This window comes from Condylostylus longicornis, unplaced genomic scaffold, assembly GCF_029603195.1.
Source record: "Condylostylus longicornis isolate FDR11 unplaced genomic scaffold, ASM2960319v2 ptg000008l, whole genome shotgun sequence".
NCBI lineage: Eukaryota > Metazoa > Arthropoda > Insecta > Diptera > Dolichopodidae > Condylostylus > Condylostylus longicornis.
Window position 1 is genome coordinate 249,416 of NW_026577977.1, and position 10,985 is coordinate 260,400.

Consider the following 10,985-nt stretch of genomic DNA (forward strand, 5'->3'; position numbering starts at 1 on the left):
TTAGTTATTAAAAAGTGTTGAAAATAGCATATTTTTTCTATGAGGATAAATTTAAGTTTTCAATAAAAACCGGACGGTCAGGTTACTATTAGAAATTATATTCAATATTTTATTGTACAGCTTTGCCATATAATGTACAATATTGAGACAAAAATAAATTCTAAAAAATATTGTTGCGATAATTTCAATAAAGAAAAAATTACTAGGACATGCTAGTCATCTGCATAGTTGTAAACCATTCACTACTTCAAAACTGATCTATACGAACTCTATAATAATGAATCTGAAGAACTAATTTTCAAAATTTTTGAAATTTTAAAAATATTTATAGAAATATAATAATTTTAAATATATTTATTGCGTTGCACTAAAAATCACTAAAATGTTGTAAATATTTAAACAATACAGAAAAAACAGAGTTCATAAAAGTTTATGAATTTTTTTAAAATTATATATTATTTTTATTACTATACGTATTATCATTGAGTCTTTTTTTCCAGATTAATCTAATCACATGTACTTTGGGGTCACCAATACAAAAGAGATTTTATTAAAATACATTCCTCCTTATTACCATATTGCAAATTTGCGTTTAACAGGGCAAAATAAACCATTAAATTCAAACTGATAGAGCTTTATAATGAAACCTAATACAGTTGCATGCACCGATCAGTTCGACTTGGAGTCGATCAGTAAACTTAAATATTTGAATTGAGGGACAAATTCAATTAGAGGGACAAATTCAATGAATTAAAAGTATTTATTAAACTTAAAGTACGTTCCATGGAACAACCTCCCGCATGCTAGCGAATGAAAATATAAATTAAGATCATGTGAAAATATGTTAGTCTTGATAAAGCGTATAAAGTCAAACATTGTACCATTTGAATGAATTCCATTTATGATACGGCTTTTCCGGTTTTATTAAAATTAATTTTTGTCAAGCAAGTTCCATTTTTTATTTTTTCAACAATATTTTCTTTTTGATAAATCTTTTGTTTTTATTTTGGTAACCTTTTTAATAACAAAAATAAACGAACAATATAGTACTTTTCACACATTATTTTATAGTCCTCAAAAACATTATACCATTGTGAATGTTTATTACATTCTCACATTAAAAATTTTAATATTTTTCTGAAAATTGAAAAAAAAAAAATACAAAGGACTTCAAAAGCAAGTAATTTTTTTTTTTTTTTAAATACAAAGTAACATATTGAATGTATGTTTACTTTAATATTTTGTATATTTGCATTAAGTACCTATATATACAATTTATATGTATTGTGTGTATGCATTTATTTTGCACAGTGCATTTATTTCAAAAAATAAAAAACTATTCAAAATAGCTTTGCAGTTTGCATTTTAAACGAAATTTTTTATGTATATGTACGATATATAAAAGGTATATAAGTATAAAAGTTATTTTTAAATCGGTTAATGCCCTCTTACATTATGCAATATTATAAAAAAAAAAAATTATATATAGAAATCCTTAAAAGTGAATTCTTTCATACATTCAAGGATAATAAAATATGTGATTTTTTCACTTTGATATTTCAATTAAATGGGAACACATTAGAAATTGTATATTACTATCCACGATTTACATACATATATGCAATATCACCTTATACGATTTGTATATAATTATGACTCTTATATGACTTTTGTATGTTAATTTTGGTGAACAACATATACAAAATTAATATTTTAATTTTCATTAATGAATGATATTTTTCGTTCTGTTCGTTCTTTTGAAATTATTTTTTTATTCAAAAATTGGAATATAATTGACTCTAATTTGTAAGTTTTAAGGTAAACAATTAGCAATATTAATTTTTTTATTCAAGTTTTTAAATTTTCCATTTGTATACTTAAAAATATTAAATATTACAGCAAAATTTAAGCAATTAGTAATAACTGTGAAAATTATAGTGATTTAAATTATTTTTTTAACATACCAAGTGCTTAAGTTTTGATTTAATTTTCATGCTAAAGGGCATTTTAAAAAATAATTCAAGTCCAATTGAAATTTAATAAACAATAGTAGAGAAATTCTCTATGACAGATTTTCATTTCAGTAATAAATTACTTTTATAATTTAAATGGACCACGAACATAAAAATTTCTGACTCGTTTAAAAATAAATTTTTAGAAAAAATATAAAATCCATAATATTATTTTAACCTCTTTAACTTCTCTAAAACCGCTTAGATTTTTATACAAAGTTATTCATATAAAACAATTTTCTTATACATATTTTTTTTTTGTTCCTTTCATTATAATCGACTACTTATTTTAGAAAAAGCGGAAGAATAAAATAAATGTTATATAAAAAGATATTTTGTAAGACATAATAATAAATTATCAAGATAAAGAAAATTTTGCAAAGTCATTCATATCATTACAATGAGTCGCCAGTTGTATAATGTTAAATAAGAACTATATATACTGAGAGATATACATATATACATAAAATATAATAAGAAACTTTTTTAATAAAATCAAAAATAGATTTTTTTTTTTATTCAATCTACCCACATACGAGCATAGATATTTATAGATTTTAGAATACAAAAATAGAATTTAACGAAAATTTGTGTCCCTTTTTGTTTTTATTCTTATAAAACTTTTCAGTTGAAATTTTTACCATCGTACAAAGTTAAATTAAAATAAAATTATTATATTTTTTCCTCTAGTGTCTTCTCAATAACTGATATCTGATTCTAAATTTCATTAAAATCTCTATTAGAGTTTTCTAGTCATAATAGAAATATTCTATATTATTTTTTAATACTGAAACAAAAATTAATATTATGAAGCCGACTCTGTTAATTTTTATTAAATTTAAATTATTGTTGTATTATTCATCTTCCTCGTATTAAAATCTATCATTATTGAAAACTATAGGCGTAAAGAGCACAAAACTTAAAAGGAAAAGATGAAATAAAAAAGAGGGTCCTACATATAAATAGTTCAAAAGATTTTAAAAAAAATTAAGAGCTTTCAATGATTTTAAAAGCTTCTTAGTATATCAAGAAAAGGACTAATCAATGACCTCCTTGTAATTATAAGATTCGATGAACAGTAATCAATAAATTTTTAAATTTTTTTCTTTTTATATAAAATTGAGCTTAAATTAACATTATAAATATAACATTTAAATTTATTTTGAGGAAATTTATAATTTCATTAAAATTCTAAAATAAATGAAATTTACATAAATTCTGGTGACAATTAATTACGGATTAGAATATTACATTAATTTATTGAACTGAAAATTTCAAATCTTCTCTTAATATTATTAACAAGCCACTATGTATCCTTCAAAAACTTGGATTTTGAATGAGAATAATAATTTAGGTTTTGCCATTATCCTAATCACAACAGGTATTCAGCTGAAGTTCAAGGAATTTATAGTTAATTGAAAAAAAATTAATTTGCTAAGCTCGTATCTATATTTATAGCTATCCGCTGACAGTATAAAAATCAAAAGAGGATTTGCTGATTCATTATTTTTAAGTCAAACTATTTTGAACCGCACTGATTTCTCTCACAAGTGTTTTAGAGCATTATGTACTCACTGTATTGTAGTTTTCACAGCAAGTATTTTAAAATTTCTCATTATTTTTGTTTATTTTACAAGTTTTCCATTTTTTCCAAAAATATTGCTTACAATTTAAAGAATTTTTTAAATTTATTCTAAAGAAAAATTTTTATGTTTTATTCTTCAATTGATTTTTTTTCTGGGTTTTTCTTTTTTTGAAAATGATGAAAATTTTATTAATATTTTATGTACATATTATTTGTATTCCCCCAAAAACATCTTCTTCTGTACAAAATAATGGTGAACAAAAATATGAACTGAACTATAAATAAATTCTTATTATACCCATACGAACGTGTATTCGAAAATTATTCTAAATTTATTATTTCATTCGTAACGCTAAGAAATAGATGCTCAAGTTACAAACATATATATACATTCTTATTAACTAATTATTGAATTTTGAGTCTATTTCATCTGCCCAAATGCTTTGAGATGGAAAAACTGATTTCTCACACATTATTGTTACCTAGAATTCCTACTGTAACACGATTATTTAATTTGGATTTGCTTAAAACATCGGTTCGAATAGTTGCCATGCCATACAACACTAAAAATAATTTGGTTAAATTTTTGGAAGCTTTAAAGCTGTAAAATTGAAAATTATTTAAAATTTATATAAAAGAGTTGGGTAATTGGGTCGCTGTTTGAAAAAAAAAAATTGTTAAGCTCTTACAATAGCTGTCATGCCAGAGAACTTCTAAAATATTTTAATTCTTAAATAATGAACGCATTTGATAATACAAATGCTAATCAGACAAAATTTAGGTAAGTTTCAGGAATAATAACGATAACTGTTATCAAATTCTAAAAATAAAACTGTTACTTATACCTGAAAAATATTGAGAAGTATGAAGAGATCTAATTTGACAATTTCAATACCACAATTTCAATAATCGGGCCACAAAAAATGGCAATGATATACTTCTTACAAAACGTTCGTATACATGTACCACAGAGTTGACACAGTCAACTCTATTTTTTTCTTTTTTATATACAAGAAGTATATATATGCATATACTCAGTTTATTGCAATTATGTGTAAATTTTATGTTTGTGTATAAATAGATTTTCAAATTTATTATGCATGTATGAATATGCATATATGTGTGAATTATTCATAAATTAGTAGCATATGAGACTCATGATATGCATCACCTTTTCAACACTTTCATTATAATAAATTTATTTTTTATTTTTATTATTTTATATTTTCTTATATCAAGAGTCTGTTTATGACTTTTCTTCTTCTACATTTTCATAATAATATAGAAGTAGATGAGTATAGAACGTGCTATTGTTTTTACCGGAAAATTTTATTAGTTTTTTTTTTCTTCTTTTTATTTGTTTTTTTATTTTTCATCTTTTTGTATCATCATATGCACATATTTTCATATTTTTTTTTCTTGTTTTAATTTCTTTGCTTGTTTTATATTCTATTTTTAAATAATTTTTATTTTAAAAATGCATTTATATAGTGTAAAGGTCGTCTGTAGTTCAAAAAAAAAAAAAAGGATTTTCTTTCCTTGACTGTTTTTCCATTTCTGCAAAAATGTTTTATGATTGCTGGTATAGAAATAGAATTTATTAAGAAAAGATAATAATTTTTATGAACCTCTGGCCTGATTATAATAAAATAAAATTTATGCATAGAATAAGTATTCTAGGTTTTCAAATAGCAGCAAGGATTATGCAAGAGAATTTTTTTTTATGGATCAATTTAAAAAAATTAATGTACAAGATGTGCTTATGTTAAAATAATTAAAAATATTTTATTGTATTTGTATTGTGTTGAGATACCAACATATCCCAGAATTAATTTCATATCCATTTGGTTAATAAAATTTTAAGTAAATTCAACGTCCTATTTGTGTTGGGAAAATTGTGAAGAAGTTTAATCAGTTGATAGTCAAAAATTTTAAATGACTAAATTTTAAAGCTAATTAAGTCTTGCAAAAAGATAAAAAAAATGCTTTATTAAAAATAAAAATTAACTTTTGCCTATATTTGATCTTCAATAAAATTTCATTATACTTTTATTCGCCATTTTTCATATTTTTTATTTAATAACTTTTCTTTATTTTTATGACCTTCACAAAATCCTCATATAAACAGTGTTGTCTAAAATTATAAAAAAAAATAAGTCCAAGGATAAAGATTTTTCTTCTATATTTGTGAGACGTCGCTTTTACTATTATTTTATCATAAAAATATTGAAAATTACATTATACATATAATATTTTTTTTATAGTAAAAGTATAAAAGTATTTATTATTATAATAAGTATACATAATATGTTTGTATATGTGCACTTTTAAAGGTAAATTATCCAGATAGGCCAGTAAAAGACATTTCTTTTTTAATTTTTTAAAGCTTTGAAGAATCAATAAGCTAACAAAGCTGACAAAGTATGGAATTTCCACCATCATTTAATTTTCTTCTTACTCTCTAAATTCATACTAAAATAAACAAAATATAATTGCATATCATACATGATTATTTTGAATCAATGACCGCTTCAATGTGCTGCCACACTATCATCAAAATTTTTAATTAAAATTCACTCCTCATGTGACACAATGAAAATAAAAAAAATTTTTGCCTTGATTCATTTCTGCGGCTTTTAATACGCCCCTATTTTACTACATCTCTCACAAGATCAAGCAAGGCCATTATTAACACTTTTTGTGTGAATTTTTATATTTCAACTTATTTTTTGGTATCAAATCGAATAAGTAAATTTTTGGACACATTCTACCCTAAAAAACATGAGTTTCACTTTATGAAAATGCTATCGATTTTCAGGAATTTAAAAATGCATGCATATGTATTCGGGCTTTGGTATACTACCGAACGAAATAAAATTCGCCATTTTTTAAATTTTAACACTTTGGGTGCTATTCATATGGTTTCAGAATTTTTTTGTGTTTGTTCTGAAATAGGCACAATTTTTTTAAATTTATAGAAGAAATTTTACAACAAGGTATAAAAAAATTATAAAGTCATCGGAGAAGTTATGCAACGTTGTTGTAGGTTTATTTTCTGCTTTTTTTTCTTTTCTTTTTTTCGAATAAAAATATAAAACGGCTTTTATAAAGAGTATATGAGCGTATGTGCTTTCCTAAAACTTTCAAGCGCTTTAAAACTAAACTTGGTATATAGCTGACATTCTATTTAAAAATTTTAATATTGAAATGAGAAAAAGAGAGAAAAAAAAAACATTGAAAATTCACATTTCCCCCTTATTTTTTTTTTTTATTTTGTTCATTTATATGAAAAGACGACTTTATAATGAGCAGCACTAAAAACAAGGATACGAAAAAAAAATGAATATGTCTAAGAATTTTTCACATATACAGCTTTGTATTTATGCAGCTTACATATGCATGTGAATGTGTTTGTTTATACTAAAATAAAGTGAGAGAAGAAAAAACTTAAAAAAAAAAACTATAGACAAAATAATAGAGCAAGTAGAAGAAAAGTAAAAAAAAAAAAATTAAAAGGGTATGGTATTTTTTGTTTTTTGCTTTTTTTTTATCAGGGAGTTTTTCCTTTTATAGTTTTATTTTAGTTTCTTGTGCATTTTATAAAGAAATTCGAAAAGTTTTTCTCATTTCATTTAAATTTTTTTTTTCTTTTTCTCAATTATGTTTTTCTCATTTATGTATTTTTTCCTTTTTGCAATCCTTGTGTTAATGTAAAACTTGTTTAAGTCTTATTCTAGTTTTTTTTTTTAATTTTTCTACTTTAAAATAGAATTACAAATGTGCATGAATTTATACACAAACAAACATAAGATATTGGAAAATAAGTACAGAAGAAACATTAAAAAAATGAAACAGAAACAAAAGCAAAAACTTTTATCCATTAAAAGAAATGTAACGAAAAATATTTCATGTTGTCAGCACATACTTGAGTTTTGCATAAAATTTGATGAAAGACAGAAAGTAGCATTTACCTAAAGAATCCTGAAAAAGGTAAATTTGGATCCTAGCTTTCCAGTTAATTTCATTAACAATCACCACCAAAATATCAAATTTCATGAAATTACGTCAATTAGTAATTTAGATTATGGTAAAAACTGCGAAAATAGTCCTCTAGTCAAATCTCTTTCCGATTCCTGATATTGCCGAAAAATATATTAGTTCATTTTTTTAATAACCATAAATTTGAAATTATAAATTTCAAGGAAATTGGTTGATTACTTTTTTGTATAGAAGGAAGTTTAATTACATATTCTTGCAGATGAAGAAGCAAATTAATAAAATTTTACATTATTAAAATTTCTTAATGATATTCTTTCTATATATACTAAAATAGAGCTCACTTTACTTGTTAAAATGGTAAAGATTCTGCCTTAAAAAATTATGAAAATCTAACTATAATGTAAAATTATTTAAAACTGATTAAACTGTCATATGTATTACGTACAATAATGAATACTCTTATACATATTCATAAGGAAATTTTTGAAACAAGTTGGCAATTATATTAATTAAGTTGTTCTATATTTATTTTTCGACATTTATCTGACATTTAATAGACATTTTTAAATAAAAATTATTTTTCTGATAATTTAGAATTTTATTACTGTCTTAAAATTAAACAATTTACTTATATAATTAAATAATATAAGGCTATTCAACAATACGTCTGTTAAATACATAAATGTATAAGTCGAAATCCCCATAGTCTTATAAAAGCAAATGCTTGGAAATATCATAAATACTAGAACTAATACAATTATAATGAAATTCACTTACATAAAAATTATTCTTAAAATTCATTTAATGTCAACCTTAAATTACACTTTGGAAATTGTGAACTTATGGAATATCAACTGGCTATAAGTTCAAGTGACATTTTGATATTTTTTTAGTTAGTAGTTGTTAGATTTAATTTTATATTAGTGTATAACTAAATGCAATTATAAAATTTCATAGGAACGTTTGTGCTTCGAAAAGATTTTCACAAACAGCTTCAAAATTTTGTAAAACTAATGTAATCTAATACAATATGAAGGATCACAATTAAACTTCAATTTTTATTTCTCTTATACATTGAATCAATTAATTCATTTTTGACTGAATTTAGTTAATGCATTGTACCAGACTTACTTTGTTTTAAGTATAAACGAAATTATTTCAGTAAGCGAAAAGTTATTTGAGTAAGCGAAAATTTAGCAATTTAATTTAAGAAGACAGTCCTTTGTTCAACAAAACATTTCAAAAGAATATGAGTTTTCGGAGAAAAACAGCTCAACAATTTTCAATTAAATTCTGATTTACATTTCACTGCAATATTTTATTGTTGAAAAATAATTAGAATTTTAGATTCTTAATTTTAATAATTATTATATCTAAGTAAACATATATCAAATCAGTATAATTCTATCTAAGTCTTAAATTAAAAAAAAAAAGAAAATATTTATTTACAAATAAAATATTTTAATATTTTTCTACTTACAATCGTTTCGCAAGTCGGTGCATCGCCTGCAAATGGCAGCCTTGCGCCAGTTTTTGGAACCCCCTTCTACATGAAGGTAGGATCCTAAATCTGATTTAATATTCACAAGAATAATTTTCACTAATAATATTAATTAATTAGAAAATTGAATGTTTTATATTCGGTAGAAAAAAAAAAAACCAAAAACGGCACGGATACAAAAAACAATTTTTTGAATTTTAACAATTTTTTTTTTTTTTGTAGAAATTTTAAAAATTAAAAAAAGATAAAACAATTTTTTTTTTGCACTTGAATTGGTGTGTGATGAACGTTATCCTTTTTGTGACGTAATAATAAATTTTCAATTGATTTTTTCTTTTCTTTTTTTACTTCCTTTAATTTCTAGTCATATATATTAATTAATCTATATTATAGAATTTTATTTATTTTAAAAAAATTTAGACGATTTCAATTTTTTTTTTTTTTGTGTTTTTTTAGGAATTGATTTTTTTTGTTTAGCAAAAAAATTTTATAATATTCTTACGGAATTATATTCAGAGAACACTTTTTCTTTAATTTTGAATTTTGAATAAAAATCTATTTGTTTTTTGGTTTCTTATTTTTTTTTCTTATTTTTATAAATTTATTTTATTAAAACTTTGTATTTTTTTCTTATTTTTTTTAATATTTTGAATTTTTACACACACGACACTCACAACAATATAGGTATTTTATTTTTATTATGTAAAACTAATTGCGATTTTCTTTATTTTACTAAAATTTTAATTTTAATATTTTGTTAGTGTATGAAAAATAATTGCATATTTTTAGGGTAAGTTATTCATTTGCTCTATTATTTTATTAAAAGATTCGTTGTTTTAATTTTATTGTGAATATTTTTTATATTTTTCTCTGCTTATTATAGAAAACCACATAAAATTATTTTTTTGATTGTTTTTGTTTTTTTTTTTGTAATTTGTTCATTTACTGTTTTATTTATTAATTGTTTTTATTTAATATTATTTAGTATTAAAAAAGAAATTAATGGAAATTAGAAAAAAAAATCTTCGAAAAATGTTTTGCTTTATTTTTTATTTTTTGTAAATTTTTCTGAATTCTGAAGAAGAGCTAATTAAATATTAAAAATATAAAAAGAAAAATCTACTTTATTGTTGGCTTTTTTCTTCGTTCAATAATTTTATTTTAATTTATATAGTTTTTTTTTGTTTTGTTTATAAATATAAAACTTGTTTATTAAGTGATAAATTTAGTTTAATTAATTTGTTAATCGTTTATTTTTTCAGTAACATTAATATTGCTGAAATAATTTTAATTTAATAAAATTTTTTTTTTTTTGAAATTTTATTCTGATATTTAAGTGTTTTTTGTTTTTTTTTATAATTAAATTTATTCTTAAAATATATTACCGATTTTATAATTTTAGTGTGAAACTAATAATATGTTTGTGACTTGTTTTAATTAATATTATTCAATTTATTTAATATTCTAATTACTTTTATTTTTTTTTTTAATTGAAAATTATATAAAAATATGCTATTTAGTATAGTTTTTTTTCTGGTTGTTCTTTGTTTTTTTTTTTTATATTATTAATTACTTGTATTATTTTTGTGTGTTGAGAATGTAATTAAAATGTGTTTGAAATTTTTATTAATTTGCAATTCCGTTGTTATAAATTTTTTTATAATATGTGATTTATAATTTAAATATTTTTTTTTGTAATTTAATATTTAATTTTGATATTCATTCATATTGTCTTTTACACTCATAAAATAAATTTTTCTTATTATATAATTTTTAATTTTCGATTAATTTTCAAAATTTTACATAATTTAATTTGTATAAATGTATTATACGTTTAGACAAAAGAAGAAATTATGGAAAAACAAAAAAAATGAAACAATATAAACTT

At 21.9% G+C, this 10,985-nt stretch overlaps 1 protein-coding gene across 1 annotated transcript in view; it reads right to left on the bottom strand.

Annotated features, from left to right (window-relative positions):
* The window catches only part of LOC129618498 (acetylcholine receptor subunit alpha-like 1), a 183,759-nt gene extending 174,002 nt beyond the window's left edge, over positions 1-9,757 (bottom strand). Inside the window, exon 1 of the mRNA XM_055533295.1 lies at positions 9,077-9,757. The gene's annotated coding sequence lies outside the window, so the exon portion shown is untranslated. The remainder of the gene's footprint in view (positions 1-9,076) is intronic.
* Between the last annotated feature and the right edge of the window lie 1,228 nt (positions 9,758-10,985).